This window comes from Carassius gibelio, chromosome B3 (genome assembly GCF_023724105.1).
Source record: "Carassius gibelio isolate Cgi1373 ecotype wild population from Czech Republic chromosome B3, carGib1.2-hapl.c, whole genome shotgun sequence".
Classification (NCBI taxonomy): domain Eukaryota; kingdom Metazoa; phylum Chordata; class Actinopteri; order Cypriniformes; family Cyprinidae; genus Carassius; species Carassius gibelio.
In genome coordinates this window covers 36,643,167-36,664,237 of record NC_068398.1, presented here as the reverse complement: position 1 = coordinate 36,664,237, position 21,071 = coordinate 36,643,167, and the positions used below count along the sequence as shown (strand labels likewise).

The following is a 21,071-nucleotide window of genomic DNA, read 5'->3' as shown; positions in this document are numbered from 1 at the left end:
CAGGCAACCGCTAGCACTTGCCCATCCCACAAGAAGCGGATTTCGCCTCAGACGCGCGACAATTTCGCAAAGTAGGCGCGATTTTGACGCTCTATTCGCGTTTGGTGTGAACACAGCATCAGTTTGTGCACATATGACAGTATTTTTTCATCCAGACGATGAACATTATTAATATTATTAATAATTAATAATTATTATATGATGCAGTCACACTTTTAGCAATATTTGTTAGTTTTATTTATTGATTCAGGGATAGCATCATCTGGGGTCCTCTGAGGGTCAGCATCATCTCTTCTCAGGTGTTCTGGATCCAGACAAGAGCTTGTGTAAATCCTAGTTACCATGGGATGTAAATCCCGTGGCAAAACATAGAAACAAATAGAGACATCATTAGCATAGCTGCTGATCCAACAAAGTAAAATTAATTAGTTTAACCCAAGCTAAAGAATAAAATGCGCATTTGTGTGTCAGAACCCTGAACATTATCAGTAAAGCTGTTCCAGAGTTTGGGAGCCAAATGTGAAAATACTTTACCTCCTTTAGTGGACTTTGCTATCCTAGGAAATACCAAAAGTCCGGCATTTTGTGACCTTAGGGAGCGTGATGGATTGTAACGTGGTATAAGGCTAGTTAGGTACGTAGGAGCTAAACCATTTAGGGCCTTACAGGGAAGTTATGATCATTTGTAACTGATACGGAACTCAATAGGTAGCCAATGCAGAGACTGTAAAATTGGGGTAATATGATCATATTTTCTTGACCTGGCTACTGCATTTTGGACTACCTGTAGCTTGTTTATTGAAGAAGCAAGGCTACCACCTATGCCGTGTTTCCACCTAAATTACCCGGAACATTTGTACCAGGAACTTTTTTTCCCAGGAACTTTTTTCCCCCCAGACCGGTTTCTTTCTGCGTTTCCACTGCGGTGTAAAGTACCGGAAAGATTAGGCAAATAGACTGGTGACATAGGTCTGCGGGCATTTCTCAATACAAAGTACGCTGATTTAGGAATTGCATTCTCGGTAGTTCAGACTTTGCGCATTCGACTCGGGAGTGTAATGTCCGCGACGCCGCAAATCCAGCAGCATACTTGATAATATCAGTCAGCTCGCTTTGGCTACTGCAATTTTCCTCTCTGTATATTTACAATAAAACGAAATAGGTTTTCAAATACCACTGCCTCCTTTTGTTTTCATTTTCCCATAATAACAGCTGCAGAAATGTACTTAGTTATAGATATGTGTATATATACAGCCATTACAATGAAACGAAATATTATATAAATTTGCCTTCTTTATTTTCATTTTAACATATAGGTAAGTTGAATACAGACCAAAGATAACCTGTTAGATTTACCAAAAACGAATTATATTTTATGTTTAACCACTAAAGAGACATCAGAGCCAGCGGCACATATCAGAAGGTCTAGCCGAGGTGAGGCTGCTTCTCTGCGGATAGATGATCACTGAGCTCCTGCTGGTCGCGTGGAGCTGACCGTTTTTGACATCGGCGAAACACATTTTTAAATAGGCGCTGTCTTTATAAATAAACCACAGATTTGAATTTTAAACAACTACATTCTTGCCTGAAATACTTTTAAAATTACATTTCATAGCACAATTACATTAATATTTAAAAAATGTTGATCCGAATAAATGGTGGTTGAACTCAACCAATGCTGCGTGAACTCAACCAATCAGGATGTTTAGCGCCCAAGTACTGCCCCGAAAGTTCCGGAACTTTGAAAAAGTACCACCTCGCCAGCAGGGACTTTCTGAGTGGCATTTTTTTTTACCCGTAACTTTATTTAGTTCCTGGTACCTGCGGTGGAAACACACCGAGTACCAGGCCAAAGTCCCCAGTTCCTGGGTAAAGTTCCTGCGGTGGAAACGCGGCACTAGAAGTGCATTACAATAGTCCAGTCTAGAGGTCATAAATGCATGAACTAGCTTTTCTGCATCAGAAACAGATAACATGTTTCGTAGCTTGGGAATGTTTCTAAGATGGAAGGATGCAGTTTTTGTAACATGGGAAATATGATTGACAAAAGACAAGTTGCTGTCTAATATAACTAATACATAACAGTACAACACTGAATTTTGTTCAGTATCCACTTTCGCCGCTTTGTACCGCCAGTCTGAGAAGCGGGTCTGTGACCAGCGCTGTAATGGCAAATGGCTGATTGCCTGCGCTGGATTAGCTTGACGCCCCAATTTCTGTCTCCAGTTGTAAAATTGTGTGTTTAAGGTGTATTGATTATGTGCTTTTGTGCTGCGGTGTTTTACCTGTTCTCACACTGCTCCCAAAGGAGCATAGTGTGGGTGTTGTTTTTATTCTCCTCTCTTTTCTAATTTTATGATGCATCACTTTTCCCCTGTACTACAATACTTCATTGCCTTGTACCCACGTGCAATGACAATGAAGTTTGAATCTAATCTAATCTAATAAAAATATGCATAATGAATTTACATTTTCCCCTTACTTCAAATGAAATCTTAGTTTGTGGCTCATTATTAGCCCATTATTTTTAATAACAAAACATGCTAAAACAGTACGATGACAAATTCTCTCTTATTAAACTTTGAACTTTTATTAACAATATAAGGAAAATGTTTTATTTGCATTGTAACACACAAAAAAAGTATTTGGATTTCCCCTTTCTTTAAAATTATAGTAGTATGTGGTTCATTATTAGCCTATTAATTAAAACACAAGCCATAAAAAGTACAATGGTACAAATTCCCATTGGCATTTAAACATTTGAATTTTATTAACAAAAACTAATAAGATGGATATTGTAACCAAAATAAATAAGGTATTTTCCCCCTTTTAAAACAAATGCTTAGTTTGTGGTTCAATGTTTTTATTTATTTTAAATGGAAACAGCAACAATAATGAAAAACTCACTTAGCCTATATTAAAGAAAGAAATTAAACTTTTTAACAAAACTTGTGCTTTTGGATCAGTATCTCGCATCAGTCTCATCATGCAACAAACTAATCATTGTTAAAGCCTAAATAGAAGCTCTGCATACGCTTGCACCTGTTAATTGTTTATGTTTAATAGTTTATTTTTGCTTTTGTGCAATAGATAAATAATTTGTTTTAGATTTTTTATGTTTAGATTATTCTTTTTTTTATTTTCCTGCATCCTGCACACACACGCACACACACACACACACACACACACACACGAGTCTTGTCCCACGCCGCTCTCTGTTGCATCAGGTCTCGCGGGTGCAAGTCTGTAATCCACTGGCACTTGACTTGGCAGTGTGTGTGCTACATCCTCTTTACGATCTCTAGATTATAAACACTGCATTCTGTCAGCAATGTTACGCAGCAGTAATGTATTAGACTTAACTGTAACAGACAGTAACAGTTGGTCTTACCTGAAGAATACAAAGCATTTTTTGATTTAATTTGTATCATTTATCTGTTATATTTATCTATGTTTGTAATTTGCCTATTTTCTTAGCTGATTTATTCACCTACAAAATCACCCCAATCATTATTTTTTTCCCCCAAATAGAGCAGTTCAAGTCATCTGGTGATTTTTTTTCCATAACGCAATATACATCGCAAAGACAAATTATCACGATGCGAGTTGTCTTCCAATATCGTGCAGCTCTACTACTAAGTTTAATCAAGCTAATAGGCTCAGTAGCTTCTGCAGCATGAACACAAAGATGTAGTTCTCCATTGTTGTTGGTGTTACATGACGTAGCGGTGTCTGACAATAGTAGAGAAGTGGGGTGATGACATCGTTTCACAAAATATATGGATTGGCAGAACACAAAGACCCAAAGGTGTCATTTTCAGATTTATCCACTCTGGGACCCAAAGAAATAGTGAATTCATTCTCCCAAAATGCTAGATCCGTCTGGACGAAACACATATACCTAACAAAATATTTACATAAACATCTAAATGCATCTCCGCATGTATGGGCCAATGTACGCTTCCCACGTACATTGCGGTTATGTGCTTTCTATCCAGTGTGAATCCTCTCATGTCTTTTCAGCTCTATTGACTGACTGAATCTCTGGTCACATTGTGAACACTTGTAAGGTTTCTCTCCAGTGTGATTCCTCTCATGTATTTTCAGCTCTATTGACTGACTGAATCTCTTGTCACATTGTGAACACTTGTAAGGTTTCTCTCCAGTGTGGATCCTCTCATGTGTTTTCAGATTTGATGACACACTAAATCTCTTGTCACAGTGTGAACACTTGTAAGGTTTCTCTCCAGTGTGGATCCTCTCATGGGTTTTCAGACTTGATGACACACTGAATCTCTTGTCACAGTGTGAACACTTGTAAGGTTTCTCTCCAGTGTGAATCCTCTCATGTGTTTTCAGCTCTATTGACTGACTGAATCTCTTGTCACAGTGTGAACACTTGTAAGGTTTCTCTCCAGTGTGAATCCTCTCATGTGTTATCAGATTTGATGACACAATAAAACTCTTGTCACAGTGTGAACACTTGTAAGGTTTCTCTCCAGTGTGGATCCTCTCATGTGTTATCAGATTTGATGACACACTGAATCTCTTGTCACAGTGTGAACACTTGTAAGGTTTCTCTCCAGTGTGAATCCTCTCATGTGTTTTCAGATCTATTGACTGACTGAATCTCTTGTCACATTGTGAACACTTGTAAGGTTTCTCTCCAGTGTGAATCCTCTCATGTGTTTTCAGATGTGTTAACCGACTGAATCTCTTGTCACAGTGTGAACACTTATAAGGTTTCTCTCCAGTGTGGATCCTCACATGTTTTTTCAGAGTTGATGAATTACTGAATCTCTTGTCACAGTGTGAACACTTATAAGGTTTCTCTCCAGTGTGGATCATCTCATGCGTTTTCCGATATGCTCGACGAATGAATCTCTTGTTACAGTGTGAACACTTATAAGGTTTCTCTCCAGTGTGCATCATCTCATGCGTTTTCCGATCTGCTCGACGAATGAATCTCTCGTCACAGTGTGAACACTTGTAAGGTTTCTCTCCAGTGTGAATCCTCTCATGTTTTTTGTGATTTAGTGAACGACTGAATCTCTTGTCACAGTGTGAACACTTGTAAGGTTTCTCTCCAGTGTGGATCCTCTCATGTGTTTTCAGACTTGATGACACACTGAATCTCTTGTCACAGCGTGAACACTTGTAAGGTTTCTCTCCAGTGTGAATCCTCTCATGTGTTTTCAGATTTGCTGAACGACTGAATCTCTTGTCACAGTGTAAACACTTATAAAGTTTCTCTCCAATGTGAATCCTCTCGTGTAGTTTTAAACTGCTCACTGAACTAAAAGTCTTTTCACACTCAAAGCACACGTACTCTCTCACATCAGTATGTATTTTCTGATGTTCTTTTAAACTTTGTACATGCAAAAAACTCTTACCACACAAATGACATGAATGTGGTTTCTTCTTTGCATGAACTTTCAAGTGTTTCTTCAGAAGTGAAGCCCATAAAAACATTTTATCGCATTGATCACATGCATGCTGCTTCTCTTGAGGACTTGATTCTTCATTTTCCTCTTTTTCTTCAATGAACTCTGAAATAAAGGTAAAATGACTTATTTTTGGTAATTTTGCTAATTTAACTGGGTGAAATTTTTTAAGCATCGTTTTGGATCAATTTGACCCAAGGGTTTTTGAGCTGTATAAAACAAGACATATAAATTTTACTAGGGATGCGACGTTGGCAGATTTGTACCACTTTACCACCATCACAACCCTAGTAAAATTAATATATGTATATATTTTATATACATATATACAGTAGGTAGACAACCAGAATGGGTAATACCGCTATGTGTACAGGGCCGCGGCGTTAACTGCAAGTCAGTCGCATGTTAAAACCATTCACGAAACTACCGCCAGGTGGCACAAAGGGATGAATTGCAAAGTTAATGTAATTGTAAAATGAGATAAAAGTAAAACAACAATAACATTATGATATAACGTTGTAACATCTTAATTTTTTTTTTTTTTTTACAGTGAGTTAATTTCAAAACGTAGGATAGTCTTGTGCTACAGTCTACTCATCAAAAATTAAAAACCTTTACACAATGGATCTAATGGGTGTTATTGTTATTAAACATTCATTAAATATGATCACTGATCATAATCTAGATGTGCTCTGTTTGAGAGAAACCTGGCTAAAACCTGATAATTACATTATTTTAAATGAGTCCTCCCCCCAAGATTACTGTTATAAACATGAGCCGCGTCTGAAAGGCAAAGGGGAAGTGTTGCTTCAATTTATAACAAAGTTTATAGGATTTCTCAGAGGGCAGGCTTCAAGTATAACCTGTTTGAAGTAATGGTGCTTTACATTTTTCCAGAGAAACAAATGTTAATGATACATCCCCTGTGATGTTTGTATCTGATTTAGTTCTGGCTGCAGATAAAGTTTTAATAGTTGGTGATTTTAATATCCCTGTTGATAATGAAAAAGATGCATTGGGATCAGCATTTATAGACATTCTGAACTCTATTGGGGTTAGACAACATGTCTCGGGACCTACTCATTGTTGAAATCATACTCTAGATTTAATATTGTCACATGGAATTGATGTTGATGATTTTGAAATTATGCAGACAAGTGATGAGATCTCAGATCATTATTTAGATTTGTGCAAACATCATTAGGACTATGCAATTAATCGAAAAAAAAAAGATTCAGTTTCGATTTTGGCCTATAATAATTATGAAAATCCATTGATCGAGATAAAACGATTATTGTGCCCCATTCCCCCCACTTTTGCAGCGCTGCACTTTCGTTCCTCCATAAAAGCCCAATTTCCTGTGCAAATCAGTAAAATCATGTAATGTGACATTTGCAAAATGAGACGTGCTTGAATTATTGAAGTATATTTAGGGCCCGAGCACCGATGGTGCGAGGACCCTCTTGTATCTGCTCCATTTATTTTTAGGTCTCAAGCTCGAAGGGGCGCAGAGCCCTATTAATTTTCTAAGGATTATTAGGGCCCGAGCACCGATGGTGTGAGGACCCTATTGTATCTGCTCCGTTTATTAGGGCCCAAGCACCGATGGTGCGAGGACCCTCTTGGAATTGCTCCGTTTATTAGGGCCTGAGCCAATGGGCGCAGGGCCCTATTGTTCCCCTAAGGATTATTCTTATTCTTATTATTCTTATTTTTATTTTTTATGTACCTTCCGGGGGTTTTTGGGGGCCTTAACATACTCAAAATCTCTTGAAAATTGGCACACACATTGGAACCTGCGGCCATCAGGACGCCGCAGAGGCTGGGATCCGGTTGTGGCACAGGGGCACTACAGCGCCCCCTGGAACACATTCAGGAATCTTGAACCATAGCTCACAAATACTTGCATGGATTTAAATGAAACTCAGTACACTTATAGATCTCATTGAGCCGAACAACTTTTGCGCTCCATGTCATAGGCTCCGCCCAACAGGAAGTCAGCGGTTTGTACGTGGCGTGGCGTTGAAATTAGGGCAAAAAATTAGAAATAGGAAATGCCTAATAACATCCACACACATTACCTGAGTTTGATCAAACTTCATCGGTTTGTTCGATGTATGTTCGTATACATGTGACTAATAGGAGTCAACGTTATAGCGCCACCAACTGGCAGCTGGAAGTGAGTCATTTTCACAATGCTTTGAATTCAGCATCTTATTTTTATTCGATTTGCTTCAAACTTCATCAGAATAATTACAAAACATGGCCGATGTAAATCTCTTGTGGAGATATTGATATCTTATATATTGTTGCCATGGCAACGTGTCAAACTTGAATATTCTGTTATGGTGATTTTGAGGCAGATAACAACCTCAGATTTACATGAAACTCAAAACACTTATCAGTATTATTGATAGCTAGACAATGGAAAAAGCTTTTAAAAGGGCGTGGAAGAGGCACTCTACAGCGCCACCTTTTGTCAAAAGTGGGGGGGTTAGTTTTAGCTACAGACACCAAACTTGGTACGTATATTGTTCTTATCAAGACGGACAACTTTCTAATTCACAGTCATCAGCTACGACCAACAGGAAATCGGCTATTTTTATTTGAATATGGATTTTTGAAAAGATTGAGCTGTGATTTAATGCATACTCCTCAGAGGAAAAGTTCACTATACTCACCAAACTTTGTCTACATGTTGCAAAAACATTGAGGAACTTAAATTGCTAACGGGTTTTGGTTAGCTTGAATGGTTTTGTCGCGGTGATTTTTTGAAATGACAGTAAAAAGGGAATCATTAATTGTCTTTCCAAACACTTAAAATCATTTTTTCATACAGAGATCAAATCGTCCTGAGGAAATATGCATAGTTTCATGACTTTAGAACACTGTATGATTAAAAGAAAATTAAAAAACTGTCAGACATCTCAACTCACTCTGTCCCTCTGTTTGAGGAATGTATGTGTGCTGACTGAGTGAGTGTGTGTGTGTGTGTGTGTGTGTGTGAGTGAGTGGGGGATGGGCATGAGCTGAGTGGCAGACAGGCAGGGAGAGAGAGGGGAACTTAAACATCTCTTTAATCACCATAAAAAAATTATTTTAAATTTTTTTGTTGTTGTTGTTGGTAATTGTGCTGTTTTCATTACAGCTTAAGAAATATATTAGGCCTTATCCTTTTCTGACAGTTTCAGTGATTAAAAAAAATTCTAAAAATACTTATTTGTGCTGCAAATAACAATTTCAAACTCATTTGATACTGACCTCTGACACCCTGTGATTGAGATTAATCTTAATTTACATAATCTCATGGATGTAACAGTAAAACTGTTCAGCTCACAGATGAACACCAAGCTGTGATGCAAACAGAACTATTTCACAAATGCCTATAGGACACTTAATTATTTAAGGATTTGGTAACAATTTAAAATGTCTCATATTTTTTAACATTAGTAAATGCATTGGTAGATACAAATACCTACAAAAAAGTATCTTGGTACGAAATCCGAACCCCAACAGGAAGTCGGCTATTTAGATTTTTCTCTGCAAAATTGGCGTTGTTCTTGCAATTTTCAGGGGTTGTACTTTAACGAACTCCTCCTAGAGATTTATTCAGATCAACACCAAACTTGGTCAGTTAAATCTAAAGGCCTTTGCAATGTTAAATTGCGAAGATCTTGAGGTTTCGTTAAAGGGCGTGTCCATGGCGACCTGACAAATTTCCATTGCCATGATAAAGGAAGTTGCTGTAACTCAGACATACAATGTCCAATCTGCCCCAAACTTGACATGTTAGATAAGAATTCTGCCCTTAACAGATCTACATGCCCATATTCAGTTATAGTTATAGCGCCACCTGCTGGCAACAGGAAGTGACATGTTTTACGCTGTGACAAACTACTCCTAGAAATCTTTTGACATTAATGTATTTTTTGTGGTCAGTCTAATTTAAAGGCCTGTGCAATGTTAAATTGTGGAGATCTTGAGTTTTTCTTGAAGGGCGTGTCCATGGCGCCATGACAAAATTTGATGTCTCACCACAGCAAGAGAAGTTGTTGTAACTCAGGCATAAAATGTTCAATCTTCCCCAAAATTCACGTTCGATAAGAGTCCTGCCCTGAACACATCTGAAGGCCAATATTCCATTATAATGATAGCGCCACCTGCTGGCAACAGGAAGATTGGCACATATATGGAATAAACATTGATATATTCTACTTATATTTATGAGTTTAAACGCATATTTCTCCATAGTGCCCGTTCATCGCTGCTTGCAGCATTAATTATTATTATTCTTCTCCAAAATGAATCTTATTTTTGAGGGCCTAAACATGTTCAAAAAGTCATGAAACTTTGCACACACCTCAGAATTGGCAAAAATGTACGTCTAATATTGGTTTCAGAAGTAAAATGGCTCAACAGCGCCACATATACACGTTCAACAGTGTGCGCCTCGAGGTACGTTTCACGTACATGTATGAAAATCGGTATACACATGTACCTCTCCAATACATACAAAAAAGATTCTTGGAGCAAAATTCGAAACCCAACAGGAAGTCGGTTATTCATGTATATAACATCCACATACATTACATGAGTTTGATCAAACTTCATCGGTTTGTTTGTTGTATGATACTGATCTTATATATGTGACTATTAGGATTCAAAGTTATAGCCCCACCCACTGGCACCAGGAAGTGAGTCATTTTCAAAATCCTTTGTATTCAGCATCTTATTTTTTATCTTATTTTTTACGTAGTTATCACTGAACAAGTAGGCCTATGTCGAGTTAAACTAAAATAATTTCTAAAATAATATTTATCATGCAAGCAGAGATGTCATGACAAACGTTTAGTGATAATTTGAGCACATTTTCACTCTTTATGTGAGTCTTAATTTTAGTGAACTTCACTAAACAAATGTGTGCGTGCTGTGCAAACCAGCAAAAGGTAAAGATGCAAACATGTAGGACAAGTAGAAAATGTATCCAAGTTGATTTTTAGCCTGCTCTTGAGAGAGAACTGATTTGGTTTTTGAGAGACTGACTGTGCGTTCACACCGCCGCCGTCGAGAGCGTCAAAAATCGCTCTGGACGCGCTGCCAACAACGCTGTAGAAAGATTCGTGAGCGCTCTGACGCTCTGACGTAGTTCGAATGATTATCTTGTATTTAAAGGGGCCGCAAAGCAAACAAGCTTGTTGATCTTATATGACTGACCACAAGGTGAGTAACCTTATAAGTTAACCTCATTAAATATTTTAAATGTAAAAGTAAGAAATTGATCGGCGGAAATACCTTTATTGTAGTTATGTTTGCTAACGAAATAAACCAATTAAAAGCCATTTGTGTGGTGTGGCTTTTGTGTTCATGGTAGTCTTATTTCAACATTATAGGAGACATTTACTAGCCTTGGTCTTTATTTAACTTTACCATTAATCTGTGTGCAACCTACATTTCAAACTCTCCTGGTTGAAGTGTAGCTTTAATGCAGTTGGTCAAATCGGTGTTATTTTGAGCAAATGAATTGCATTCCCGCTGAAAATCAAGCGTTCTAGCGGGAAAATGTTGCCTATAAATAGTGTTGTGCGCCTTATTAAATTCACATCACGATGGAGGATCAAGTTGTTGCGTTTGGCGTGGGATTGCTCTGCCTGCGGAGAAGACGTCGGAGATCGGTGTGGGTGCATGACATTCTCCAAGCCCGTCAGCAGCTTGGAGAATATCACCGGCTGGTGCAGGAGCTGCGGCTGGACGACGGCAGGTTCCAGCAATATTTCAGGCTGGATAGGGACCAGTTTGACAACCTGCTGTCAAAAGTGGGGCCGCGAATTGCGAGGCAGGACACCAGTTATCGGCGCGCAATTGAGCCGGCTGAGCGCCTCGCAATTTGTCTACGGTGAGTTCATGATTTATTTTTTTCTTTATGAGTTTACCCTTTGTTTTGTAATTTATGGGTTGGAAATTCGTTTCATAGTTTGTTACATGGATATTTATCAGTTTGTAATCTAGTCTAATGCTGTATTTTTTGCAGTTGTGGACGAGGTATTAAGATCCTTTACTTAATGTATAAAGCACTAATACCACACTGTAAAAATATATACAAGTATATACAATACAAGTCAGGGACACGTCGTAGATTATTGGGAAACCCGCAACAGCAATGATCAATCTCTCCTCCATTTTGCTTGGGAACTAATGTGGTCGGAACCAAAGTTTACAGGACTGCGTTCTCTGGAATCCTCTCAAGCGGTGGACTTCTACGTTCTGATTGGTTGCTGCCCAACCGCGTCATAGATCATTACCATAAAGTTGCCCTGATTTCAACTCTCCTCGACGCTCTCAACGGCCAAGTCGCGCCGCGCCGCTCCTCGCCGCTGCTCGACGCCGGCTCACATTGAAAATGAATGACTTCCGGCCACTTTGACGCTCTCGACGCTGGCGGTGTGAACGCACAGTGAGACGCGCAGCGCAGCTGTTTGATTGGTGAGCGCACTGTGCATATTCCATTCATTCGTATCATATCGTAGCCTAAGGTTTAAATAATTGCCTTTTAAATATTTACAAATAATATAACATGTTTGATGCATTATTATAGGTGAAATTAATCTTGCAAAGCTCTCATTTCTGAGAGATGCACTAGAGGCAACAGCAATGCGGTCGGTGTTTGATTTGTGCTCTTTTCATTTTGTAAAGTTTACATTCATTCACTTCACACTCGTGACTTTAGAGTTCTGTGTATAATATTGCGCTGAGCCCCTGGCTCAACTGTTATCTAGTAAACCCCGGACTGTGCAGCTTCAGCTGAGTACTCACGCAGAATTATTCCTTGTCCGTTATTATTTTGAAGCCATTATCCGTGCCATTCCGAATAAGGTATTCGGCTTCAGGCCCAATCCTAATTATTACATTAAATATTTTATTTTTTCCATGCAACACAATTAAGGTCATAGAAAGTAACAGCTCCACGCCACATTGTAACCCTTAAATTCAAGTCGTACTTGCAAACACTTTGTATGCATTATGATTAATGCATACTCGAGTAGTCAATTGTTTCCGACAGCGCTCGACTAGTCTATGCAAGCACTAGTACAGTATGACAAAAATGTCGCTGTATTTATGTGCGCATGCCCAGTAGAGCCAAACTATCCCTTCTAGCCTTAATCGGGAACATTTGTCATATCCCGAGCTTTGCGCGTGTGTGCACTGTGCCAAGGCATCAGTCATAAAAAATTTTGACCACATACATAATGTAATTTTCTTATAATAGGAGATTCTTTCACATCACATGCATTATCAGAAGTTAAGCACGCGTTCTTGAAGAGGATCCTTTTTTTTTCTCATTTGGACTTGGTCTTGACTTGGACTCGAAACTTTTGGACTTGGACTCAAACCTCTTATCTGGCTAAGCTCGGTGTTCATCTTCAGTTCTCTCTTCACAGCAGTTCAGTTAGTGTACTGTTTGAGTAAATTAACTACTTTGGGGATATTAGTTTGTTTTAACTCAGAGGGAGTGTCAGCCACATTAAAAAAAAATGTACAGCTTAAGTCATTTGTGGATTAATGCTTATTGGAGACACTAACCGTTCAAATAAATCAGTTCATTTTGGTGAACTGGTTCAAGAAGATCCGGTTATACCGAATGATTCTTTCGCAAACCGGATATCACAAACTACTTTGATCTCACAACAGACACGGAAGAGAAGACAATGCTGAATAAATCATAGTTTTTGTTATTTTTGGACCAAAATGTATTTTCAATGCTTCAAGAAATGAACATGGACTACTTTGAAGATGTTTTAATTACCTTTCTGGACATGTACAGTATACCATAGGGCTGGACGATTAATCGAAAAATAATCAAAACCGAGATTCATAACCTCTAATCGACGTAATTTTCCCATGTCGGTTATTTCGGTTTTTTAATCCTGTTAACACTTCCCCCTTAAAATCATACTAGCGCGTATGTAGCCACATGACTCTGCTCTCCAGTCAGTGGCAGAAAAGCAAAACACGGAGGTGAACGCCGGTTCAACACATAGGCAACTGATGGTGCGTGAGCGTTGAGCCTTGCATCTTCAATAAACTTTGTCAGGTATATTTGTTTTATGGTTTGGACAGTGAATGATTTTCTTTTGTTCTTTGAATAACATTAAATTTCTACAGTTAAAATACACAGAACAGTCCGAGAACGGACACAAACCGGGAACCCGCGGCACGACCACCGACCACTGCTCTCTATGCACACGCTTGTGCTTCATGTGCGCTGCACACAAACATACTATTATAGGATTTGAGATTCTAAGCTACTTTAGTAATAAATCACAGGACAGCGCTGACAACTAGTTTTTGCGTTCCTCTGTGCACGCGATCTTCACAGCTGTTTATATGGGTGTTCGTGCCACAATGCAGCTGCACGAACATAAGAGCTCGATATAATAATACACATCCGTTCCTCTAGTCACTTGAATGTCCAAACCATAAAACAAATACAACTGACAAAGTTTAGTGAAGACACAAGACTCATCACTCGCACGCCATCACTATGTGTTGAACCGGTGTTCACCTCCATGTTTTGCTTTTATACACACGTGCTAGTATGCTTTTAAGGAGGAAGTATTAACAGGATTAAAAAAACGAAATATCTGACATGGGAAAATTAAGTCGGTTAGAGGTTTTGAATTTCGGTTTCGATTACTTTGATTAATCATCCAGCCCAATGTCCAACACTGAACTCACGAGATGCCCGAATTGGTGTATATAAAAAATTCTTTTTACAATACTTTACAATAATGTTCTATTTTTTAAACTATTTAATTACATTATTTATCATTTACTATTACTAAACTGCACTTCTACAACATTTTTAATTTCAACAATTAGGCTATAGCCTTCACTGTTGAAATCAAAAGTTGTACAGTATTTGTTAAAATAGTTAATGCACTGTGAAGTAACATTACCAAACAATGAACAGCTGTGTTTTAAGATAAAAAAATTTATAAATATAGTAACAAAAGTATTGCTCATGGTAAGTTCATGTTAGTTAATGTTAACAATTCAAACCATATCCTAAAGTTAGAAACAAATAATTTACTCTAATCTAAATAAAAATTTAAAATGAGAATGTAAGTGTGCTCTCCCCATTGTTGTTTGTAAGAAAAAAATTGATTAGATTTCATATCGCAGTATATATTGGACAAAAAATGATATATAGCAATGTCATTTTTTCCCAATACCTAGCGACTGTCTTGTAAACACTAGATTGTAACGAGATGTTCAGTGTACACAAACGTTTTCAACATGTTTTAATGTAGGCTAAAGCCGTCTATGTTTAGTTATTTAGTTGTTATTTGCTGCAAAGTGGACAAACCAGTTCCGGGTTGGCTAGAGTAGTTAAATATGTGATTTGCGAGATGTAAATGTCCTGGTTAGATTAATTCATGTGGTTAAAGGGTTGCATCGGGTCTGGGCTCCCGCGGGACTCATGCAAATCTCGCGGGAGCGACCGGTTTTACCTTTGCTGTGGGCGGGAGTGGGCAGTCAGAATATTTCACGGGAGACCCGCGGGGAACGATGGTGTGTAGTAGAAATGGAGTGCAAAATGCATTTTATTTTGAGTATTCCCGCCAGAGCATGTGAGCGGAGTCGTAATATTTCCTTAAAGGGGGGGTGAAATGCTCGTTTTCACTCAATATCCTGTTAATCTTGAGTACCTATAGAGTAGTACTGCATCCTTCATAACTCCAAAAAGTCTTTAGTTTTATTATATTCATAAGAGAAAGAAAGTCTGTACCAATTTGTCCCGGAAAAACACGACCAGCTGGAGGCGTGACGTGTGGGCGGAGCTAAAGAATCACGAGTGCGAGTAGGCTTTTGCGTTGAGAGCGTTTGGAAGCTGTGACATTACGTGAGGACAAAACCAACCAAAACGAACCATGGCTAACAGTCAGATCATGGGCGTAGGTTTAGGGGGGCACGCTAGGTACTAGTCCCTATCAATATTTTGAGATTACAAATTTGTCCCCACCAATATTTAGCAAGCTCCTTTGAACTGCTATTTGGATCTTTGCACTGCTATTTGGATTGATTCTAACGGCCAGGACGACGACAGTACAAGAAACGCCATAATTTGTTTGGTGGCGGGGTATCTGATAAGCTACGCGCGCGGGCCGAGACTATTTTTGTGTGTGCGTGCGTGCGTACATGTGTGCGTGCGCGCGCGTGTTGACGACGCCTAAGGTAAGTTACAAGGGCTGTCTCTCTGCCACATACAAAGGCCAGAGTAAAAAAAAATGTATATTCCGCTTTGCCCCTTTTTGTACTTTGTAGATGCCACCCAAGAAGAAGAAAGGGGACATAAGAAGCTTTTTCATAAAGCATAGTCAGAGTGTAAGTAGGCAAAATAACTAGCTAGCCACACAAATAAACTAGCAGTAGTGACTGACCAGGCTTTCAAATGCAGATTCTATTGTGGAAAATAATATTAACTGGTGATAGTATGTGTTACCCAGGATGATAGAATGCCACGTTAGCAAGTAACTGAAATGTCAATAAGCCTGTACCTAAAACGTGTAGTATGTAATTTTTGGCCACCAGGGGTCACTCAATCAAAATAATAACATAAGACGTACTTTGATGACGTCAGGAAAGAGCGTAAGGCTCATGGGAGTTGTTGTTCATTGGAACACGCGCCATGTCGCTCCCTATCATTCCTCACTCATTCTAACTTAGTATTTTGACAATCATGTATTTTCGAACGGAGAGACGGTTTCAACGGCAACATAACATAAACAAACGTTACTGCGCATGAGCGCTTTTGTGGACCTAACTTAACTTCCGGTAGACTTCCAAATAGAATCAATAACAACAGCCAAGTCCCTCTAGAGTAGATATTTTTTGATAACAAACAAAATGTTTGCTGCGTGGATCAAGCGGACTTAATGAAAATGCAAATTCATTATTTGCCAACAGGAGATGTTTTAAAGCATAGACATAAAGCGCCAGAAATAGAGGTTTCCCCAGTAACAGCTGTAAACGAAGCAGAGCTGGTACGCTCACACGCTGCTTTATCAGGCATATAACATGCAAGTCTTCCTTCAGAAATACAGCGATATAAAAACACCTGTGCCTCGCTTTGATATTTAAACATAAATGTAAGGAATCATTATTATTATTAAACGTGCGGTATGCAACGTTACTCAATGAAGTCTTTTTGAAAAAAGATCAGTTTTAAAAGTGTGGAGAGTCTCAAAAAAAAAAAAAATGTATGGGAAACACATCCTGCAGCACATCCACCAGAGCCCAACTTCAGTCTACTCATCACCTTAACTTTAACTGCGTTTGTAGAAGGCACCGCAGCCAGACCGATATACACGACCGTGCGCCCAATGAAACCGTCTATATGAATTATGAGACCCCTATCAAATCAATATTCCATCTAGCTAGTAGTAATATATGTTAAAAAAACACGGCTGCCTTTCATTAATAATTATAATTATGTTATACTATGATATCGAACAAGTTAGAGAACTGCATTTGAAGCTACTGTAATTCAGCTAGATATAGAACAAATGTAGATTTACATGAGAGCTAGTCCGTCTGCGTTTTACACAAGACATCATCGTTTCACAAAATATACGGATAGATACAGTTAGCTGAATGGATGCATACCTGTTTATCAGAATGCAAGTGAGTTCGGCATCTCTCTGTAGTTTCAGCTTGTCACGAAGCTCTCTCTATCTTGGAAATGCAACTCCAATATTTACCCGTGTCTTGTTGCTTCTCTTGTCCCAAAACCATCTCGGGTCATTTATTTCATCCGTACGTTTGCGCTTCACGGAACGTGCAGGCAAAGCATAATCATGATCCATAACTAAGTTATTGATTGAGGTTTAAATACCAATATAAACAATATAAATATATAATATAATAGTCTCGATAAAGGCTACTACTTTTTCTTCTTCGTCTCGTATTTGTTTCTGTTCACCTTTGTATTTGGCGATACCGCAGGAAGTTAGATAAACTAGAGGGGTCAAAGTTTATATGACGTCATAGACGGGCGACAAAACGGAAATAAAGAAACGTGCCGTGTCTTCGAATTAAACTATAATTTTCTCCGGATTTGAAAGTTCGTGGAAACTGTCGGGATGATGTAAGTACACAACTAAAAAATATATATAACATAGATATAGTGATTTCTGCTATTTTTAAAGCAGAATAATTACATATTGCGCCTTTAACTTAGAATCTTGCAGTCAACATAAACGTGAGTGTACTGGAGGGTAAATAGTGTTTATAATAGAAAAAGGTTATTTTTTTTTAATTTATTTATTTAGATTTGTTATTTTTATTTTAGAGTATTTTTTGTTAGTGTAAATACTAATGTACATAATTTATGTTAATAAAACGTTTGGTTGTTCAGCATTACACAGTCTCAGGTTTTTATTTTGTATTTTTTGAGAGTGCATTTTTGAGATTATACAGTTATACTAGCTCTTTAGGGACAGAATACAGGATGGTATATCGGGGTCAGGATACAATATAATGAGATGAAGTAGATTCACTTCTGTATTGTGTTATTCTGTATTGCCAACAGTCTGAAATAAAAAAGGAAATCACCATTAAATTACTGGTATCTTACAACAAAAGAATTCTGTGGGGGGGGGGGGTGTCCCCACCAAAACTGAGACCAAACCTACGCCCAAGAGTCAGATTCAGCGTATATTTCTGATCCAGAATCAGATCCAGAGGCTGAAATTTAACAAGAGCAGCATCAGCAACAGCGTCTCTGTGTGGTATGTACTGAAACTGTATATATTTGCTTAGCGGTTTTGGAAAATGACTAAGTTCCACTTTATGTCGTCTTTTTTTTTTTTTAAGCTGTACATGTGGAAAGTGCAGTTTGATGACAACGTCGCATGTTGTTTACTTGATGTGCTTACAGCCGATAGCTAAGTTAACAACACAGAGATGTTGAAAGCAGTTTTACTCACCGCATGCGGTTCCAACACACGATCGTGACCCTTTTTCGTTGGGACTACATTATCCTTAAGAAATAAACGATGTGCAAATCTGGCGCCAAACTGGACCTTGTTTGTAAAACAAGCATCTTCGAAATACAGGGAACAAACACTTGCACAACTCCGTTGATGCTCTGTAAAAATAAACTCCATCCACTGGTCCCTTAATGCTGTTTCTCTTTTGGTAATCTGTGCAGGGTTGTCTTGCCCTGGCAACCAAAAACACACTTCTTTTGTGACATTTCGCGACGCTCTCGCTCTGATCAGTGAATGTCTCTCAGTGCTCTGCTATACAGGAGCGCGCGCTCTTCCGGCAGACGTGCCCTTAGGACCCATATAAGGAAATTACGCTCCATCTAACACAGAGCCATACTCGAAAAAAACTTTCCGAAACTTGTGACAAACCGGAAGAGGTATTTTTGGAACAGAAATACTCCTTCAAACATACAACTTAATTTTTTAAACTTTGTGCATGTTTAGCATGGGAATCCAACTCTTTAACAGTGTAAAAACTCAGTATGCATGAAATAGCATTTCATCCCCCCTTTAAGAGCGATGAGCGCCTTTGTGAAGATTCAGCTCCTCATGCTCAACCCAGTCCATAATCTAAGCGTTCTTTATGTGAATTTCATCTTGTGTGTGGTTTACACATGCTTTAATATTTGGTAAAGATCTACTCACATTTCAGCTCGTGTGTTTGTGTGCATTTGTGTTTTAATGAGCCTGTTTTGAATATTCTATTACACAACAACGGCAGCTATTTTCACAGAAATTAAGTGAACGAAAATCAAACAAACTTCTTCAGTTTTTGCACTTTAGGTATGCTATGTTTGCAAAGGTTAGATTATTATATTGAATACATTTTAATTAGTCTAATACAGTTAATAAAATTATTAAGAAATTAAGAATTTCGTTTTGAAAAATTGCCATTTGTCAGCATGCATTATTTTAGAGAACGATCCAAGAATTTCAACATAAAAGGTATTTAGTAGGCCTAATTGTGTGAGTAATATATATATATATATATATATATATATATATATATACACACACACACCCAGGAAAAACCCTATCAATATTCATATCCTAATTGTCTGTGTGTGTAATATATATATATATATATATATATATATTAGTATTATTTATTTTCTTTTTTCCAATAGCCTGTTAAGCAAGTTATTGTGAATGTGTGTGAGATTTTTTGTTAAAAGCATTCAATTTTGTTTTATTGATTTCGTTTTGTATTTATTTTGTTAAAATTGTATTTTCAAAGTTCTCTGTTTATTTATGTAATGGTACAGATCCTTGTTAATCGTTTGGTGCATGTATGCAGTAGGCTTTGCCTGCGTTTAAAAACCGAGGTGCCGTTAGTTTCGGTTTTGTTTTAACGGTTAAAGTTTTATAACGCTAATAAATAAAAAATACCCAATGTTTTTGCCGTGTGGTGCTTTGGTTTAGCATCGGTTACTTCATATTATTTAAATGCAATCATGTTTAAAATCTCTTATTCTGGATGTTAACTTGAACGAATATTTAGTCTGAGTAACTGTTTACATTTTTCATGAGCTCTGAGATAAAATCCGCGGGAGCGAACACAAACATCGCGGGAGCGGGCGGACCTAGCGAGAGTGTCCCGCGAAGGGGTCTAACGTTACATGTGGGTAGGGTACTCTTTGCTGTGTGTGGATGACCATGTCGGTCAGCCACCACCGAAGACCAAATTTGACCCAGGAAAAACCCTGTCATTAAAAATGAATGAAGAATAAACACCAACCTCCTTGTTCCTCGTGTTTTATTCTGCAGGTTTCTGGTTCCTCTGGTTTTATTCTCCAGGTTTCTGGTTCCTCGTGTTTTATTCTGCAGGTTTCTGGTTCCTCGTGTTTTATTCTCCATGTTTCTGGTTCCTCGTGTTTTATTTCTGGTTCCTCGAGTTTTATTCTCCGGGTTTCTGGTTCCTCGTGTTTTATTCTCCATGTTTCTGGTTCCTCGTGTTTAATTGTGCTGGTGTCTGGTTCACTCGTGTTCTCTTCTCTCTCTTCTTTCACAAACTGCATCTTCACAGCAGCAGATCTCAGTTCAGATGATAAACTCCTCCAGATATTCTTGCTCTCTTCAAAACTCAGTCACGATTGTTAGGATGAGACAGGTATTTTACTGAACTGATTCAAAAACAAAATTTTTCTCTAAGAAACGTGTCTAACCGTTTGTATTAAGGGAGCACACCGACATAACAACAACAGAGAGCGCGGTGAAACTGAACTTCTTCCTCTGAGGTTTAATGGTGTTTGTCAAACAAACGAATGTGTTTAGCGCCTCCCGCTGGACTGGAGGGAAGCGACCAGGGTTGCGCTTCCCAAAACCATAGTTGCTAACCTGTTAGGAACTTTGTTGGTTGGCAATGGGAAATTGCATTGCAACCAACATGTTAGTTAACTTAGTTAGCAACTATGGTTTTGGGAAACGCACCCCAGACTAGTGATGTGTCGTTCTGAACGATTCGTTCATTTTGCGTTCATTTGATAAAGCAGCCTAAATCGCAGCCTACTTTTCCAAAATTTTTAATTGAAATTGATGCATGTCTGAAGTCTCTAAGGTTAATTAAAAACAAGAAAAG

General features: G+C 38.3%; 1 protein-coding gene and 1 long non-coding RNA gene across 5 annotated transcripts in view; one reads left to right on the top strand and one right to left on the bottom strand.

The window, feature by feature from the left end:
• LOC127953479 (uncharacterized) overlaps nucleotides 1-5,197 on the top strand; it is a 181,083-nt gene extending 175,886 nt beyond the window's left edge. Inside the window, exons 2-4 of one of the 2 annotated variants that reach the window (XR_008153231.1) lie at nucleotides 4,155-4,322; nucleotides 4,491-4,574; nucleotides 5,079-5,197. This is a non-coding gene — a long non-coding RNA (uncharacterized LOC127953479). Of the gene's footprint in view, nucleotides 1-4,154; nucleotides 4,407-4,490; nucleotides 4,743-4,826; nucleotides 4,957-5,078 lie in introns of those variants that run through there. The other variant, XR_008153230.1, reaches the window with a different exon arrangement.
• The window catches only part of LOC127953360 (zinc finger protein 883-like), a 375,243-nt gene that overhangs the window by 252,763 nt on the left and 101,409 nt on the right, over nucleotides 1-21,071 (bottom strand). The window contains exon 2 of one of the 3 annotated variants that reach the window (XR_008153147.1): nucleotides 3,902-5,549. The exons of the other annotated variants lie outside the window; for them this stretch is intronic. The gene's annotated coding sequence lies outside the window, so the exon portion shown is untranslated. The remainder of the gene's footprint in view (nucleotides 1-3,901; nucleotides 5,550-21,071) is intronic. 3 annotated transcript variants of the gene reach the window in all.